Consider the following 13,241-nt stretch of genomic DNA (forward strand, 5'->3'; position numbering starts at 1 on the left):
AGGGAGGAGATGAAAAAATTAGGGAACAGGGGAAAAACGTAAGAGAGAAAGAAAAAGATTTGAGACTACAAAAGACAGAGGACATGGAGGCAATGGGAGTAGAGAGCTACACTGAACACTGCAGGAGGAAATTGCAGTGGCTTAAATCAGTAGGTCAGTAGACATCTGGGTCACTGATGGATGTTAGCAACTGATATTGTGAAGTGATAAATGTAGAAAAGACATAAAGGAGATATTCTGGGTCTTAAGGCATATAGCAACCCAGGAGGGCTAGAAACAGAAGGAGAGAGTTAATCCTGTTTGTCCTCTCTCTCAATGAGCCCCTCCAATCTCTACTAGCATGGGAGACCCCTCTTCAGGGCTTGTTTCTGTTTATGCCCTACTGGACGTATCCTAAACTTGGACCATATAACAAGAAGTATCTCCTTCCCTCAGGACTGTCATTAATTACAGTCAGGGTCCTAGTCTAGCCTGTAATTCGGTACACAGAGTTTGCTTCAAAAGCCCTTTTGCACCCACTGCCTTTGAAGGAACAGAATTTTTATAGAGACCAAAGAGAGCTTCAAGTCTTCCCCTCCTCTTGCTGGGAAGAATTTCGATTAACACTGACTACAGTCATGAGCAATACACCTCAGAGAAGTGTCTCAAAGAAAGGAAAAGATTGCAGGATTAATGAACAAGGAGAGAAAGGTGGTTAAAAATGAAGAAAATATTCCCTAGTAAAAAAAAGAAAACGTTCCCTAGTATTATTTTTGTGTCTTGTTTTCTCTCTCCTGTGTATCTTTGCCCTCTCCTTAAGCCTGCCAGGATGAGGACTTTCTTAGTTTTGGGTTGGTTTTTTTTTTTCTTATAGGAATTCTTGTTTCCTACCTCTTTTCTTTTTTTCCTTTCTCCCTGTTAAGGAGGTGAGGTTGAGCAGTTCTCCTGTAACTAAGATGACATTCATCATACTCATCTTCCCAGATCTGTTCTCACCCAATACAACAGAACCCCACATCAAGTGGAGTTCTCTATACCTGTGGCAAGGAAACGTGTCTTCATGAGATCCTGCACAATATTTGTGATTGCCAGTCTATTTAAGATTCAACACTGATGGGCAGCAGTACAAAACATTTCAGATGGACAAACAGATAATGTTTTGTGCTTAAACAGAAAACCTAATAAATAGACAAGGATGTTGTAAATTTCCCTTTCTTTTTATCAACCTGGTCTGGGGTTGGTTTTGTGCTGTGATTAAGCAGAATAAGCAGTACAATCTGAAAAAGACTGCCCTGATGGGGAAAAGGGACAGGGTGAAAAGGTCACCTAAAGTCTATAAATTAAAACCTACAGTCTAAGTACATTCTCTCCAATTCTCTCTCTCTCAAAAAAGAAAGGAAAAAAAAACCCAAACCCAAACCTAAATAACCTCTATTTATTGTTATCACACAGCATGTCCAGGAAAGTATTTTGCATGCTGCCAAATTTTCTCTCTAGGTGCCTACACCTTTGCCAACCTGTGCAGTGCTCAGCTCTCCCACATTTTCCCATTGTGGAAATGGATGCTCAGCTGAAGTTGCTCTGCAGGGTTGTCATGCAGTAGGTACTGGCTCTGGTGACACAGGAAGGTATGCTTTCCCCACTCACTTCCAGAGCAACATTTCAGCATGTTGTGAAGTCACAACGAGGTATTGCTTCGATAAGCTCTGACTAGCAGAGGTCCTAGTGTCATTAGGTTCTCACCAAAGTAGGAATTTTATCTCTTGCATCCCAGACAGAGTTAGGACTGACTGCCTTTCTCAGTCTGCCCTGCTTTTTTCTAAATCCCAGCCACCACATCTACTGGGTACTCTATCTCTAATAGAAGTGTAAATTCTGAAGCCAAAAGGGATCAATGAGATCATCTAACCAATTGAGATTAGCTGCACAGAGATCACCATGCTGTGTGCAGAGTACTAGTTCACAGTTCAGTGGGATCTAGTCCTAAATTCCTGTTGTTGCTGACCCATCCTCTCTTGGGCCAGCTCCTTTAACATGTTCAAGGGAAGTTCGTATTTCAGTCATCACTTGATTCTGCCTTAGGGTAGAGGATGGACTACATACTTTCCTCCCTCCCAGGAGACTTCTCTGTCCATTTCTATGATTATCACGCTGGAAAGGTTTCCTTTAGGTCAAGCTCACAACCACCTTGAGTTTCTTTCAGAGAAGAATAGTGTACACATTAGCCCACTTATTATGCATTTTTCCTGCTGCATCTCCGTGTTTTATTCCCTTAAGGGTATTACAAGTTTTGACCATAGGAGCCGACTCCTGCCGCCCTGACCCACACAGAGACACCCTCTGAAATAAACAGCAGCATAGCCGCCTGAATCTGCTGGATGCTGAGACCTCCCAGCCGTGGGTTACAGGACTATATATATTGTGCAATTTGTATGTCCATAGTGGTATTGATCACAGCATTTGTAATGTTTCTCCATATACAAAGAGCAAACAGATGCTGTCAGTCAGAATAACATTCATTTTAGATTACATGAACAAACTAACTATAAGCAAAATCTCTGTGAGACAGCTCTGTGTGTGAGCATATATCTCTCTTTTTCTTCCTCTTTCCTCTGGCATGCTGCAATGAAATTAACACAAAATAGTCCTTAAGAGCTAACAAAGTGCAAATAATGCTTAGCTCTCATGTAATGCTTTTCATTTGCGAATCTCATGGCAAACTTCATTACCCATATTGCACAGGCAGGGTAGCTGGGGCATGGAGGGACAAGGCGGTATGCCCAAGGCTGCAGAAGAAGCGCGCGGCAGAGCTGGAAGGATGCCCCCCATGACCCTCCACTCCCAGATGAGTGCCTCAAAGTCCACCAGTCATACAGCTATGCACACAGCAGGCAGACAAACATGCAGGTAAGACCTGCTGTTGGAACAGACGAAAGGCCCTTCTCTTTGCAGGCCTGCTCTTTAACTTCTTTGTCCTCTTGTCAGATTTTATTCCTGAGCCCAGATGGACCTGATTATTGTGATTACTCATACACCACTGTAAGGTGAAAGATACAGCTTCACCCCACTGACTAAGAAAAATAAATAGGACTCTCTCCCCACCACCCACACCCACTCCCACACTTCCCTCCGAACTTGAAATAAAAAACCTGCAAAAAGATTCCCGATGGCTTTGTCAGGGAGGGGGGATGGTGAGGATTGGTACAGTATATAACATCTCAGCTCTCCCGGATCAGTCACGCTTCCTAATTCAATAAGGTGAGAAGGAGCATAATTTGATCATATTTGTTTTGCATCACTGCAAAAACAGAAAATGAGGGGCTGCAGAGCCGCACCAATTTACTTCATCCGACCTTGATTAAAAGAAAATTAATTGCCGCATCTCTCAGGATATCTCAGGCAGCAGCCAATGGCTCTCCAGAATGGCACAAAAAAAAAAAAAGAAAGAAAGAAAAAAAAGAAGGAAAAAAACAGGGAGCGAGGCACAGAGAATCTTTGCCCTTTCATCTCGTAGCACAACTGTCTTATTGGAAGTGTTGGCAGGCTGAGGGAAAAAACCAAGTGCTCAGGAAATCATGGGGAAGTCAACACAGGTTTGCCAGGGTTTTCAGCCTAAATTTCCCTTCTGTGTTTACCACCGCATTCCCAACTGTTGGGGATTGTACCAGTCTCACAAGGTCTGTCTTGTGAGGCCGCAGGAGCAAAGCTGGGAGGATCTCAAGGCAAGACTTGTCTTAGGGCAGCTGGTAATGGGACACAGAGGCTTTTCTTGCTATACTTCCCCATTCACTCAGAGCCAGGTCTCTGCTAGAAATTATTTATGGTAATGTCAATTAGGGCCATGATTTTTTAACTGTATTTCTACACTGTGAAAAGCTGTAGTGTAGCTGCAGTGATACAGGAACCAAAGTGCTTTTACCAAGATAGCTGATTTCCCTCAAGAAACTAATTTAAGCCATGCCAAGCCAACAAAAGCACTCTTTGGCTGATCCAAGCTCTGTCTCACTAGTAGGATGTACTGACAGCAATACCAGCCAACATGTTCTAGTGTCAATTAGGAAAGACAGTAAGATGGTGTAATGAATCTGGGATAGTCTTAAAGAAAGAAAGGGGAATACATTTCAAGTCTTATTCCAATACCCTTTTCAAAGGGTATTCAAAAGGGCTAGCTTTTGCCCAGTGAACTTTAGCCTTAACCTTTCAAAGCCAAGGAAGAAAACAGGCTGCTCCAGAGGGTGAATCACAGTGGCTAGGTTGGCTTCTACTCTGAACTGCCATCTAGGCAAGCGTGCCTCTCTCTGTGTTTGCACAGGGAACAGAGAGATTAACCTCAATATGCTAAAGATAGCCTCTGTGAACAGTCCCCATAAAGACTCCACCTAGAGGGAAGAACCTTTCAAAGACTCACTTGCACTCTAAAGTCAGTGACTCCCCAAACAGCAGCTCCTACAATACTTACACTTTTGAAAGTGAAGTACAAAGGGAAAAAAGTGTCTGTGTTCAAAACAACATACATAAGTCTTTTTCTTGTTTGGTCCTTTGGATTCAGCCATCTGAGTCACTATTTAGCAGCGAGGGGTCGGACATTAGTTGCTATTAGCTGGCTATGCTCCATGGTGTAGGTGCTACTGTATGCTCTTTTTGGCAATTTCAGTAGAGGCCATTGACTAAATAAACAGCAAGGATTTCTCTTGACCTTGCTTCTATTGACTGGACGCAACGGGATGAGAATCAGCAGCTGCTGGCTGCCCATGACCTTGCCCATCCTGTCCTCGCTGCTGCCCAGGCTCCCCATTCTCCAGCTAACTGGAGACCTCGCAAGCCCTAAGCCTGGGAACTTTCACCAGCACTAAACTCTCACACAAAATTTCTGATGGGAAAAAAAGATGACGACTCTGGCTTATCCAGTGCAATTATCAGATCAGAAGCGCCTGCTGCAATCCCACTCAAATCTGTATTAAAAATTCATTTCAAGTGTACTTTTTTTTTCTTTAGCTGCAAGTAGAAGAATTTACCCAGCTGTTTTATTAGGAAATTAAAGGGCACATTTTTCTAAGCAATGCACTGGAATTTAGATGGACCATAACCATGACTAGTGTTAATGTGAGAAAGGATATATCTGTCCTCAACATCCAACCATCCATCCATCCCACTGCACACGTTGCTGTGTTAGCTATAACCCAAGCAATGCTAAATCTTAGACTCCTAATATCATAGGAATATAGGATTAGAAGGGAGCTCTAGAGGTCACTTAGTCTGGCCACTTTCTTCTATGCGGGAGCTACATCAGTCTTGTTTGCCTAGCCTGTTCTTAAAATCTTCCTTTGATGGAGATTGTACAACCTACCTAGACAATCTATTCCAATGTTTAACTATCCTTATCGTAAGAAAGTTTTTCCTAATGGCTAACCTAAATCTTTCTTGCTGCAATTTAAGCCCATTATTTCTTGCAATTTAATTCTTACTTCCTGGGCCTCATCCTTTACATAAGAACATTTCTGCAAAAGTCTCAAAGTTTTCATAATTTAACATTTCCAAATTCCATCCTGATAAAGGTCAATCTATTGCACACAGAAACAGGAGAGACATCCAGTCCCTTCTGAGGTAAAAAGGAAACCAAACAGATCATTCCACAGACAGAAAACTTTTGTGCCACAGAAGATTCCCATTTAAGAAAGAAATGGCAATATTTTAAATTTGTGATTGTACAAATAAATTAAAGGCAGGGTGTTTGTTCTTTCCATGTTATCCCTACTGGAAAACTGTAGCTTAATGTATCACACAATCTGTTGTTTTGGAATGGGTAGTAAATGTTTTGTTTTTTGTTTTTTAAAAAGGCACAAATATTTGCTAAAGAGTCCTGATTTAAACACAAATACTTTGGGCAGTCCACAGGCCTGTCCTGGTCCCTGAAATCAAAGGAATGATCCCCACTGTGGTTTGCTCCACGCACAAAGCAGTCACAGATTTTACCCAGATTCTCAGCTGCAGAGTAGAATATGGGTCATAATTAGGATGGATGGGTACAAAGAGCAAAACTGGAATCAGAGCCAATTTCCTCAGTGCTCCAGGATGCAGAGATATAAACCTTTGATTTGGGCTGTTACAGAGCTTTACACTAGCAACCACAAGGCCCAAAGACAAGGCGAGAGGCTGCATGGTGTCTAGTTCCATACCAACTCCCCCAAGCAGCCGTATGCCAATGAAAGCCCCAGTGCCAAAAAAGAGTGCTTCCCATTTGGACTCCTGCAGTCCCACTTATGTTTCCCAGATTACAAGAAAATTTTATTTCACTTATGAAATGGGGACAATTTGCTTGTTTAACTACACCTTTGGGTGCTTTTTCTGGGCAGTCTTGTAGAGAAAAGAACAGTTTTAAGTTCTGATTCTGCAAAATTTGAGGTGGCACTTAGCAATAAGCAATGCTGTGCAAACCCATCAAGTCATACTGAGGCTAAAAAGGGTCTTCCTGCGCCAGAACTTAAGCCTATCTATAAGTATGTGAAGAATCAGAGACCAACAGAGCAGTTTGGGGAAACAAGCACACTTTATACATGAAATCAAATTAACACTCTTATGGTCACGCAGACAGTAGAGTCAACCAACCATGAGAGTTACAGTGGAATCAACTTAATTAGCACTCCTGTTTTTAACTGAGCAGTCCATCTCCTCCAGAAAAACACTGTAGACTTTAATGGAAATGGAGTTCCACAGAAATTTTCCTAAAACCCTCCAGTCGAATGGAGAATGAGGCCCAATTCAGCTTTTGAATCATTCTACAGATTGCTATAGGAAAGACAGAATTCTGTATTGAGTGGACATAGTCCATCAACAGAATATATGCAAACACACACAGTGCACGCAAGTATGTGTAGATACACAGGCTAAGTTTGTAAGCTACGAATTCGCAAGCTGCTGTAGATCTCAACATAGGGTCATACAGGAACTTGCACAGGACTTTTGCTCAGTATGTATAATTTGCACAAACATTTATGTAAAAATAGTATGAATTTTTGATTACAATTTGGGGATGCATATGAAACCTAATATTACTTTAATAAAATATTTGTGTATCTATAAATGAGTCTGCAGAAGTATTTCAAGTAGTATAAGCATGGTGGGAACAGGCTATATTTATCACATGTTATTCTATGTGCAACATTTAAGTATACTATTCCAACTATTTGTGTAATACATACCAGGTCTGACTGCTTTTATTCTGAGTGCGTACGGAGCTTTGTATATAAAAGATAACAAGCATGCATATATGTACTGTGCACATGTAGCAAGAGTATTTACAGACTCTGCTGTGTGTGTATGCATGAATGCACATATGTGCACATAAGCATGTGTTTGCAGTGTCTGAGATACAGTGGGGGACCTCATAGCATTGCAACCACATGTGCTCTCATACAGAACATATGTCCCAGAAAAAATCATCCTGATGTTCTTTCTCTGCTCTCCAAGGTTAACTTAAATAAAACAAAGAAAGCAGTTTCCCTTCTCAATAATTCATGGCTTGCTTTAATAGCCCATCTTAAAAACATACATAATTTCCCCCAATTTTCTGATACACTAATTACCTAGCTCTAAAGCCACTGGTGTTCTGTATTTGACCTAAGTGATACATTATCTGGAAACCCCTTCTAGCCCAGACACAGAACCATTTGCTTTCATCATCCATCACTTTTGATTTTCTTGGTGTTTGTCACCATCTATCACTCGAGCTTCCAGGTCCTGATCCTGCTTAGACTGGAGTCAACAGTACAATTCCAGTGGGAGCAGGACTGGAGGAGCACCCAACTTTCCTTTTTCTTCAACTCTATTCCTTTCTTTTTCTTTGCTGTCTAAAGTAACAGCAATATATCACACCAAGACACTCAGGACCCCCTCAAAGATCTCAAAGCACTCAAATAGACTACCCAGACAAGTACTTGCTAGCTCAGTAAATCTCAAATCACTTTCCAAAAGAAGTTCATATTACTAGCCTCATTTTACAGATGATGAAACTGAGGCAACTGGCATAAAATGACCTGACTTCTTCCAATGAGCGAGGGCCAGAACCGAGGAAGACATGTTATCTCCTAAGCCCCCACTGAGGCTCCACCAACTTGGCCACACTGCCTACCACTGCCCTTTCTGCCACGCAGCTGTCTCCGTGGTGGAGCACAACTGCTGCTGAACAACCCACAGGAACAGTTAGGCCAGCACAGCCTGGAATAGGAAACGAAGGAGTATCCTCTTTGTAGCTGAAAGTGCCAGGAAAGTTTAAAGAGGTTGAATGCAGCTTCTCACACTGAAATTTGCCTGCAACTCCCAGACTAAGACTATTGTTATTGTGAAAAGTGCTACTAGATCTTCCCTGTCAAATAGCAGGAAAGTCTTTGGAAGAGAAGATAACATCCCTACAGTAGTGATCCAGATACCAACTGAATGAGCGGCACCATTTCCCTAGCTTATTGTGTGGTGTCTAAATAGGAGCTCTTGAAAATGCCCTCAATTGTGGGTGCACAATATCTGAAAATCTAGCCTTATAAGAACAGAAGTTTTAAAGGTTATGATTAGGGCCTTTGTACACTACTTGTATCAGACCAAAGTGTGTAAAAATAAACCATTAATAGAGTAAATAAGTCACATGTATGTAAACATGCAATGTACTCTCTGCAGGTGAGGGACTATATGGTGACTACAGTGTGGGTATAGTGATGTACAGTGTGACTCTTTGTATTGCTACCCAAACTGAGAAGAGGCAGGGACTGAATGCAAAACATTCAGCACAAGAAGGGGGGAAAAAAAAAAGTTTATCTTTCCTGGCGGGCAGCTGTAGCCAATTCTTATTTTTTTAAAGATTGGCCACAAGGAGGGGACAAACAAGCCATTTCTGTCTGTCTTGCATTTCTGCAACTGGATGTGTGGCTCTAGAGGAGAAATATGTGCTATAACTTCAGCACGCACATGTATCTTCCATGTCCAATGGTCAAAACACATTGGTGTAATGCAATGTGAATCCTCTACTTCCAAACACAATCTGTGTGCAATGTGGATTCAGTAAGTGTGTGTCGCAGAGTGTAGTAGGTGTGACTCTGTGTGCATGAGTATTTTATGTGCTTGTGAGTACAGTAGGTGTGGTGTATATGTACAGTACAGCATGTGTTTGGATTCTGGGAGTAGGGGATGTTTAGTAATTAAATCCCTTTTCATCCTTCTGCACCTGTCTCCTTCTGAAAACTGAGAGAACAGACGTCAACCGGGACAAGGGCTGGATTGAATACAGCCAATTCTGAAATATTTATTAGCTTGTGACACCACTCAATGGAGGAGAAGGAATGCTGGCTAATCCACCCAGCAAGTGCTCGCTTGGTGGAGGGGCATTTTTCTACAGTGCCTCATTATATTTCAACTACTGTCTACTTTGTCAAAAATGGTATCATTTTAATTTGTGTCTATATTTATTTTCAAATGCTTTTGCTAGTAACCAGAGATTTCAGAGCACTGGGTTCTGAATCTAGGCTTACCTCCTGGACACTCATGGCTTTCTGGCCATATTACAGAGCTGTTTTAAAGCTTCTGTTTTGTGGGTGTATTTTCTTCACATTGCACTCTTCTAACTGCCATTCACACCAGTGAGGACCATGCAAAGTACACTGAACAGAGAAGAGACATCTTAAATTTCCTGGGTTTGCATTCATACACCTGCACATCTCTCAATTTGTAATGCAACATGAAGCTCCCCACAGCACTACAGATAGGACTTGAAACCCAGATGTGAGCAATCCCTCGCTCTCACTAGCCCTTAGATTTCACATAAATGGAAGTTACATGCTCTTTCTTCAGGCTGTTGCAGGACACTTGTCAATGCCTTATGGTACAGCAGTCAACAAATTTGTCTGGATCAGTGACTATGAATTGACTTTAGCCTCAGGTATAACTGTGTAAGGTTTAAGTCATGACATGGGGACCCAGATTTTAAGCTTCCTTACGTTTGGGAGTTCTTGCATTTGGACTCTGGTTTTGAGTAGCCATCTGTGCTGGCAAATGGATATGAGCTTTCACTAGTTCCTCTGAAAAGGTTCTTGACCCATATAGGGCCATTGCTGGTGAAATCCTGAAGTGTTGTGGACTGCCTGTGGGGCAGTGCTGGACCTCCCTGTGCTTAGAGAACTTCATCAGTTCATCAAAGAGTATCTTAACCAGCGAGATGCCTCCCACCAGGGTATGCACTGTGTTTGAAACAGTTCAAACTACCACAGGCTGAGTTTGTATATATCTATTTACCTTCCTATATATGTACACATAACATATAGCTATAGCTATGCATTCCTGGATATATATGTGTATACATGTGTACAGGCAGGCATCCCTGTGTGTACTTATAGCCATATACCTGTATGTAAGCTTGACATTATCTTTCTTTGCTGTAAGTGGCCACACCCTAATCCCTGAGAAATTATTATTATTTTTGAAGGTAAAACTACACTGGGGTGGATGACAACCAGGGCTTATAGTGTCAAAGGAAGGGTTCAGATAAAGCAAAGATTAAGGTCAGCTCTTGTAGCAGCAAACAGAACAGTTAGTTTCCTTTTAAATGGGAGCTTATATACGTGTTATACGCCTTCTCAAAGACACTATCGCTGGAGAGAGCTTGTCCCTTCCTGTTAAAGAGTATTCAGTGCCCTTAGAGATAACTTCAGTCCAGAGGCTGGCTTTAGTTGAAAGGGAGGACTGGACTTTGATTTCTAGTGGAAAGCAAAATCTGCTCACAACGAAAGCCTCTGTGTGCAGAGACTTCCTGGGAAGGAACCCTCTCTTCACCAAAGTAGAAAATATCCAGTGAACCTCATGGACCTCAGAAGTAACCTTCTCGTTAGGATCTCTTGGGGATTTGACAGATGCCAGCTAGATGCAGATGCTGCAGATCCCTGAATAGGGATGGGGGTTAAAAAGTTTTCTTGCCAGCACTGCGCAAAAAAAGAAAAAAAAAAAAAGGCAAGACTGACAACAAATTCCACTGTGTGAGGCTTATTCTGGATGGTTTTGGCATGATGCATCGTTGCAACTATTTTGTTTGAGCAGTAATTAGACGTGGCCCTGGGGGACTGCAAGTGCATTAGAAGGGACGAGGCTCACCATGAGCCAAATGGCTGCTCTTATTGTTCTCCGCAGGGTACTTAGGATGTTCTTAGAACCAAATCCTTCCATAATGCTGCAGAAAAGGGACTGCAGCATGAGACCTGCAGCACCACCGATTCCTTACATCTGATAAAACTCACTCATTTTAGCACTTGCACATGCGCCACTCACCCACTTACCTGACTATATGGACAAGCGCAATTCATCATGGTGGGGCAACCTGACACTGTTTCTACATCACAGCAATGTATACACACTTTTGCAAACTGTGTGCTGTATACGTACCAACAAATATTCTTTAAAGCAATTTTCAGTGTCAAGAATGGACAGCATGAGGTTTGAAAGCCAGAAGACCTGATGTCCCATTGATTATATCATTATCATTGTCTCCACACCCACTGATAACATTCAATCCCTTTTCCAGTTGATCACATTGGGTTCCTCGTATCTGTTGACCATATTAAACTTCTTGGTTGTGGAATTATTCTGTTTGTCCTATAGTACACCATCACACTAGCTCCAAAACACTGTAGCACATATTGATTGTACCAGGTATTCTCTGTCACACCGATTATACTGATTCCTTTCACTGCACTGAGCATATTGGGCCTTCCTGTCTCATTTGCTATAGTGGCTTCCTCGGCTGTACTAATTATACGGGTATTTTCCTGTCTCAATGGTTATAGCCAATCTCTTTCACAATGATGCTGACATCCAGTTATCACTGATTATATTGGAACCAAAGTGCCCCCTATGTCCTAGCTGTCTCAATGACTTCACAGCATCTTTTCACTGAACACCATACTGCTATTTTATATGATATAATAGTCTATACCAAGAAGCCCACTTAGACACTTCAAGACATTTGGTTTCCTTTCAAACTTAGGCCTGTAATAAACAGACAATACCATACATTTTCATAGAACAGAGATAAAGAAATAATATTTCCCATAGATGAATTCCTCTCTTGACCCAATTTCACAATTTCTGCTCAGATTATGTTGCAGCTAAATGGAGGGAAGGAGTGCCGGTAGGACCCTCTTACAAAGATGGAAGCCCCATCTTTGTCTCGATCGCAGCTTTTGAGGTGCTCACCCACAGAAAGAAACTGCAATCTCAGATTTCAGTTTCCCCTCTTCAAGACCCTGGTTTCCCTCTAAAATTTTGAAGAAAGTGGAAAAGGAGAAGTAGACATAATACATGCAGTATACCAGAAATTAGGACAACAGTCTCATTTTAGCAAATCCAGACAAGTATGAGACTGTCCGCTTTGCAGCTCACAACAAGACCTGTCCCTTCCTTCTCTACTCAGTGTTGCCAACATGGCATCGACATACTGGCATGAACCCCATCAAAAGTTAAGAAATTCTGGTTGCGCATCTTCCGCTTATGACAAGTTTCCTAGAAATCTCATGTCTCAGCCAGGCAGACACAGCACTCGGAACCTACCAGAATCAATTCCGGGGTCAGTGCGTGGGACAGCCCGGGAATGTCACGCTGATGTAGGTCATGGTGAGCACCGTTCCACTCTGTATCTCTCACTCTTGCTTAAAGGGCCACCTAAAAGAGACAGGAGTCCACAGACTATGGCCACACGATCCCTTCTTGCAGATGGGCCAGGCCTTCTGTTGAGAATATCAGGGCCTATATACTACTTTGCAGAGTGCTTCCCCTTTAAGACAGGACTGTGCAGTCTTTATTTGCTTGTTGAAACTGTTCAGTTTTAGGACAGGGGGGGAGGTCACACCTGTTGTGGAACTTGATAGAAGGCTTATTTATAAACTTTCAGAGCTTGGGATTCTTGCAGAGCTGAATGCGCTGATGTCCGGAGGGGAAGGTCACCGAAATGCTTGTTTATAAAAGCAGCAGCAACTGGAAAAACCATAAAAGTCTGAAATGATGAAATTAACAAGCTATTTGATCAGGCGCATCGGCTGTGCTCTGTGGTCAGCCAGAAAAACCTCGCACGTAAGAGTCTACCCTGCTGGCTGCTACCCTGAAATTCTCCTTCAGAGAGGCGAATGCATTGCACCCGAAGAGGGCAAAAAATAATCAGCTGCTTAGTATAGTCTACTTTTGGGTCGCTGGCTGGTCCAGTCTTAATTTGACCTTGCATGGAAAGGGGAAAGCCT

The 13,241-nt window shown here is 42.2% G+C and overlaps 1 protein-coding gene across 5 annotated transcripts in view; it reads right to left on the reverse strand.

The window, feature by feature from the left end:
- The window catches only part of CASZ1 (castor zinc finger 1), a 243,234-nt gene extending 230,634 nt beyond the window's left edge, over positions 1 to 12,600 (reverse strand). For all 5 annotated transcript variants that reach the window (XM_009325209.1, XM_009325207.1, XM_009325208.1 and 2 more), the window contains exon 1: positions 12,559 to 12,600. The gene's annotated coding sequence lies outside the window, so the exon portion shown is untranslated. The remainder of the gene's footprint in view (positions 1 to 12,558) is intronic.
- Positions 12,601 to 13,241: the final 641 nt, after the last annotated feature.

This window comes from Pygoscelis adeliae, unplaced genomic scaffold (genome assembly GCF_000699105.1).
Source record: "Pygoscelis adeliae isolate BGI_AS28 unplaced genomic scaffold, ASM69910v1 Scaffold36, whole genome shotgun sequence".
Classification (NCBI taxonomy): Eukaryota; Metazoa; Chordata; class Aves; order Sphenisciformes; family Spheniscidae; genus Pygoscelis; species Pygoscelis adeliae.